The sequence below is a fragment of the Pipistrellus hanaki genome, assembly GCF_964339955.1.
Source record: "Pipistrellus hanaki genome assembly, chromosome: 17".
Lineage (NCBI taxonomy): Eukaryota > Metazoa > Chordata > Mammalia > Chiroptera > Vespertilionidae > Pipistrellus > Pipistrellus hanaki.
In genome coordinates, this window is record NC_140519.1 from 19,347,913 (window position 1) to 19,354,522 (window position 6,610).

General features: G+C 42.2%; 1 pseudogene across 1 annotated transcript; it reads right to left on the reverse strand.

Annotated features, from left to right (window-relative positions):
• Positions 1 to 4,189: 4,189 nt before the first annotated feature.
• Positions 4,190 to 4,530, reverse strand: LOC311611876 (large ribosomal subunit protein eL31-like; annotated as a pseudogene). Its single transcript has one exon. The product of its transcript is annotated as a large ribosomal subunit protein eL31-like (transcript).
• Positions 4,531 to 6,610: the final 2,080 nt, after the last annotated feature.

A 6,610-nucleotide genomic window follows, 5' to 3' on the forward strand; every position in this document is an offset into this window, starting at 1 on the left:
TAAAGAAAAAGTATTAAAGGAGAGTGATTCTGTTCCCTTTAAATTTCAGATTCACATTTGTGGTTTCTTTTTTAACTTATATTTTTATTGATTTCAGAGAGAAAGGGAGAGGGAGAGAGAGATAGAAACATCAATGATGAGAGAGAATCATTGATTGGCTGCCCCCTACACTGGGGATTGAGCCTGCAACTCGGGCATGTGCCCTTGACCGGAATCGAAGCTGGGACCCTTCAGTCCTAGGTCAACGCTCTATCTACTGAGCCGAACCAGCTAGGGCCAGAACCCTTCTTTAAATTAAATGAACAACCGTGAAAAATCTATAAAGAGTAGCCTGAGCCTGCAGAGTTTGAAGGAACCTTGGGGTGGAGTGCCTAGACCGAGGGGTGGGTAACTGCCCTCCTGTTGTAAGTTGCCACAGCCCTCAGAGACTATGGAAGAATTATCTAGAAGTTCTTTGGGCAAAACCATGGTCAGGAGCTGAATTTGGCTCAGATTTTGTTTTGTTTTGTTTTGTTTTACTTAATCTTTACCTGAGGATATTTTTCCAATGATTTTTTTTTTTTAAGAGGGTTCAAGGGAGGGTGAGAGACAGAGAAACATTGATGTGTGAGAGACACATTGTTTGCCTGCAACCAAGGTAGATGCCCTTTGATCAGAATAGAACCTGTGACACTTCAGTCCTCAGCCAAACTGGCTAGCACTGGGATCAGGTTTTAAAACAAATTGTGACAGAAGGTATTTGTGTTATATGTTCATTAAATCTCAAAGGAAAAGAATGGTAGTCATTAGGAAACCATGAAGTCCTAAATCACTAATGGGGAAATGGTTCTTTAGTCATTGCAGATGCTCTAATGCAAGGTGTCTTGGTCAGTCTAAAAATCCTCACAAACACTAAATGTAAGGAACAATTATATTTTATTAAACTGAGTTTAAAAAATAATGATTTGAGCTGAAACCGGTTTGGCTCAGTGGTAGAGCGTCGGTCTGAGGACTGAAAGGTCCCGGGTTCGATTCCAGTCAAGGGCATATACCTTGGTTGCTGGCACATCCCCAGTAGGGGGTGTGCAAGAGGCAGCTGGTTGATGTTTCTCTCTCATCGACGTTTCTAGCTCTCTCTCTCCCCCTTCCTCTCTGTAAAAAAAATCAATAAAAAATATACTTAAAAAATAATGATTTGAGTAAATGTAACCAATTCCTTAAGTTTTGAAAATTTTAAACATTATCTCTCAAGAAATATATTTTAAAAAAATTTCCTTGACTGGAATCAAACCCAGGACCCACCAGTCTGCAGGCTGACACTAAGCCAAACCAACTGGGGCTCTTTCAATAACTCTAAGCTTCCTTTCTTATACTGGTAGTTCTGATTTTTAAAAAATGCACAAACAGGAAAAGTAAAACTCAGATTGTTTACTTGCTTTAGTTAGAGAAATAATATGCTAAGGGAAAGGCAGTTTTACAAGAACAAAACCTTTTAAGCTTTGCCATCTTCCTTTAGCAGAAAAGGGATAGATGGCATTCCCAGTTTTCACTAACCCTATAATGCCCATTGCTAAAGGTGCACTATGTACATGTTCTGGCTGCTACTCGGGCCACAGACTGTTTTATCCTCGTGATCATTTGGAAGGTATCTGTACTAAATAAGAATGGGCCCATGAAGTTGCCTTTGTCAGAGGAAAGTAGCCCATCGCAACTTGGTCTGCGTGGAATAGGAGCGTTTGCATTTTGTCCTGGTGTGGACTCAGCCGTAGCCATAACGTCAGGGATCAGAGATGGGTGGTGATGAAAAGACCCAGCCAGCTTCCAGCTTGGATTATTTGGAGTTAAAAAGCCCTGGCGGCCTGGCCAGTGTTGCTCGGTGGTTGAGTGTGGACCTGTGAATTAGGAGGTCATGGTCAGGGCATATGCCCAGGTTGCAGGTTCAATCAGTAGGGGCATGTGGGAGATAGCTGATCATTGGTACTCTCTCATCATTGATGTTTCTATCTCTCCTCCTCTCCCTTTCTCTCTGAAATCAATAAAAATATATTTTTAAAAATAAATCCATGGCATAAGCAGAGATAATGTTAAAGTACTAGTGCCATTAGTGAATCGGCTTTAAATCTTTTTTCCTTTAAGTTTGTTTACCTGGGCATGCTTTTTATTTGTAACCTGAGCAGAGCAATAACAGAAATTAGTACCAGGAGTGAGATAGGACTACGATTTTTTAAAATATATTTTATTGATTTTTTTACAGAGAGGAAGAGAGAGATAGAGAGCTAGAAACATCGATGAGAGAGAAACATCGATCAGCTGTCTCTTGCATACCCCTCACTGGGGATGTGCCCGCAACCAAGGTACATGCCCTTACCTGGAATCGAACCCGAGACCTTTCAGTCTGCAGGTCGACGCTCTATCCACTGAGCCAAACCAGTTTCGGCAGGACTACTATTTTAAGGCCTTTATTTCATTATATCAGTATCTTCATGAACATAGGGAAGTCTCATCAGAGGCACATTCTTTTATGACTTCAAACACTGTGTGCCTGGGGGGGGGAGGGGGAGAAGAGAACTTAAGACTGCCTACCATTTCTCTTGAGTATTCCCCTGACTAGGTGTTTTGTTTTGTTTTTAAATATATTTTATTGATTTTGTACAGAGAGGAAGGAAGAGGGATACAGAGTTAGAAACATCGATGAGAGAGAGTCATCGATCAGCTGCCTCTTGCACACCCCCTACTGGGGATATGCCCGCAACCAAGGTACATGCCCTTGACCGGAATCGAACCCGGGACCCTTCAGTCCCCAAGCCGACGCTCTATCCATTGAGCCAAACCAGTCCCAGCAATTCCCCTGACTAGGTGTTAAAAGGGAGATGTTAATCCTTCAACTGATCCTAGATTATTTGTGCCATGTAGTATGAGCTTCTCACTGTGCGGAGTGTGATTCTAGTGTTTAAAGATAAGTACTTTAAATATATATATATATATATATACAAGATGGCCTCAAATGCAAGCCAACTACTTCATCTGGTGCTCACCCAAAGAATGAGCCATCTGTTTGAACACTCAGGAAAAATTGGCTGTGTTGCCGTATTGAGAGTCTGCTTCCAACATGGTCTGTAAATGTTGTATACTGTATTTTAAAGGTGACTTAGATTTCCAAGCATAATTTTGACTCAATGAGGTTTTTTTTTTTTCTTTCTTCTTTCTTGTGTATACATCTCTGTATGAAATGCAACTCCACTGAAATAAGTGCTGTATCCTTCCAATTTTCTTCTGTTACCAGACAACATAGATGTCTGCAACAGTTCTTTATCTCCCAAAATGTATGGAGATGTTTTTTTAAAAAATATATATATATATTATTGATTTTTTTACAGAGAGGAAGAGAGAGGGATAGAGAGTTAGAAACATCCATGAGAGAGAATCATCGATCAGATCAGCTGCCTCTTGCAAACCCCCCACCGGGGATGTGCCCGCAACCAAGGTACATGCCCTTGACTGGAATCGAACCTGGGACCCTTCAGTCTGCAGGCCGACGCTCTATCCACTGAGCCAAACCGGTTTTGGCTGGAGATGTTTTTTTAAAAATCTTTTCTTTAAAGGAATTAAAATAATGATCTGAATATAAAGCAAGGCTTTGAGCAAATATTTAAAAAGTTTACATATAGTTGATATAGATGACCCATGCAAAGTCGGGGCTATTATAAATTTTTGCCAAATGGTATATTTAGTGAAAGAGGTGCATAGAGAAATACTTAGGCAGATGTTCCTCCGGTGATTTACCCAGCCATGTGCCATCTCCGGACCCAGGGAGAGGCAAGGTCTGTTGCCCTAACACAGTGAAAAGCAAGCAGCACAACCAAGACCTTCGGCAATCATTGGCAGCCCCAGTTGTACCTACCTTAGTCTCCTTTTCTTTTTCTTTTTTCTTTTTTTCTTTTTTTTGGCACTTTCATAACTACTAGTATTTGATCATCAGCAGTCAGTCCTCCTCCACATTAACTGTTCATAGATTTTTAAAAAATATATTTTATTGATTTTTTTACAAAGAGGAAGGGAGAGAGAGAGACATTGACCAGCTGCCTCTTGCACACCCCCCACTGGGGATGTGCCCGCAACCAATGCACATGCCCTTGACCGGAATCGAACCCGGGACCTTTCAGTCCGCAGACCCACGCTCTATCCACTGAGCCAAACAGGTTTTGGCTGTTCATAGATTTTTGAAAGTGGTGACCAACACATAGAGCTTGTTTGGTGAATCTTCCTCCTCATGACGTCTTCTGGACAGCCACACCTGGGTACGGCATGGGACAGTCCTTATTCCTTTGACCCAGACAGCTTTGCTGAGCCTGGTGTCAACGTGCCCATCTGGAGTTCCCATCTCCTTCCTGGCAAATTTCCAGATCTCTGAGCACTTTGGGGGCGGGGGGCACCCTTCTTGAAACCCACTCCATGGATGCCCTTGTGAATGTTGATAGTGTATTCTCTGGTCACTACCTAGTTGATGGCAGACCAGCCTCTCTTCTCACTACCCTTCTTTATGGGAGCCATTATGCACGGCCCTAGTTGGAAAATCTACCTCAGTGTCCTTTCGTTGGGAATCACCTGGGATTTTTAGGTCCTGTCCTTTTCTGCAGATGAAGCTCTTAGCCTATAAAATCTTCATGTTCAAATTAGCTGCTCTCTTTCTGATTGATGTATCGGATTGGCCTCTCTACCCGCGTTTCTACAGTTTTATTGCATTGTTTGGAGTTGTGTTTTAAGGTGTGGCACTTCCTGTACTGTGGGCTGACCCTGGAGATGTGGCTCGGGGAACTTTCATTAATCCTCCCGATGGTCGGGCACTCCTGTCTTTCTGGCCTAGCCAGGTAGTCCTGTGGCAAGCATTGCATTCCTAATTCTCGACTCTCTGTGTCCTGTGATTCCATCTTGCTAATTAATTTTTAGTGTGGCTTGTAGGTGGTGCTCATGAAACAAGTGAAATGTGACAGGCTCACAATCCATAAAGAAGCCCAAGGAAAAGCAACTATTCTCTAGATCAGTGTTTCCCAAACTTTTGACATATGTGCACCCCTTCTATAATTTTCGTAACGCTGAGTACCCCTCGTACTCATGAGAACATAGAATTAGGCGCAGCTAAGCACGGTGCAGTGCATATCCCCACCAAACTCCAGTGCGGCGTACCCCCACCAAACTCTTCCCGTACCCCTGGGGGTATGAGTACCACACTTTGGGAAACATTGGTCTAGATGGTTAAGTCTACTTGGAACTTAATGCCGGCTTGATCCCAGGGTCCTGAAGCACTTGTAGGAAACTCGGTTCTCCTGTTTTGTTTGACAGTATGTGGGTAGTTTCCACCATTCATCAAGGCTCACATATTGTATCAAAAATATTTCCCAAGTGTTTACTTTTTCAGCATAAATCTTCAAGGCAACAGCCATTCAACGTGAAACATAACAACGGAGTTGAAAGGAATGGTAGTAATTCAGTTCTGCTTTGTCACTCGATTGCTATAATAGCCATCACCTTAGCCCTTTCTAGGCAGCCTTCTTGGCTTTCAGACAGCTCTGATTATTAGAAAGCATGCTTGTTGCTCTGGCTTCTGCTCTCTTGGTGCTAATTCGGTTCTCCCAGGACAAGGTCCAGCAAGCAGGCTGCTCTGTCTAAGCATCCTGTCTACTCCCACCCACTCACCTTCTCTCCAGGTGAATTTTAAAGACACATCAGACAAGGAAATGTCTATGGGGGGGATACACTTTCATTGGTTTTTTGCAAGAAACTAGTTTCTTTTTTTTTTTTTTTCCTCCTAGCAAGATTTCCTTTTTATTTTTTTATTATTTTTTTTAATATATTTTATTGATTTTTTTTTTTTTGCCCCCCACCCTCCCTCCCACACATCCCCTCCCTCCCCAGAGTTTTGTGTCCATTGGTTATACTTATATGCATGTATAAAAGTCCTTCGGTTGATCTATTATCTCCCCCAGATCTTCCTCCCCTCCCCGCTGTAATTTGACAGTCTACTTGTTGATTTACTGTCTCTATATCTATCTTTTGGTTCATCAGTTTATAATGCTCTTTGTTATCCACAAATGAGTGAGGTCATGTGGTGTTTCTCTTTCATTGATTGGCTTATTTCACTCAGCATGATGTTCTCCAGTTCCATCCAGTTTGCTGCAAATGATGAGAATTCCTTATTTTTTATGGCCGCATAGTATTCCATTGTGTAGATGTACCAAAGTTTTTGGATCCAATCATCTGCTGACGGACACTTAGGCTGTTTCCAAATTCTGGCTATTGTAGATTGTGCTGCTATGAACATAGGGGTGCATATATCCTTTCTGATTGGTGTTTCTAGTTTCTTGGGATATATTCCTAGAAGTGGGATTACTGGGTCAAATGGGAGTTCCATTTTCAGTTTTTTGAGGAAACTCCACACTGTTCTCCACAGTGGTTGCACCAGTCTACATTCCCACCAGCAGTGCACGAGGGTTCCTTTTTCTCCGCAACCTCGCCAACACTTGTCGTTTGTTGATTTGTTGATGTTGGCCATAAGAAACTAGTTTCTATTTCTGGAAGCTTCTTATTAGGGTCCTAAAATGGTCAATAGCCACTAGCACCACAAATTTAAGAA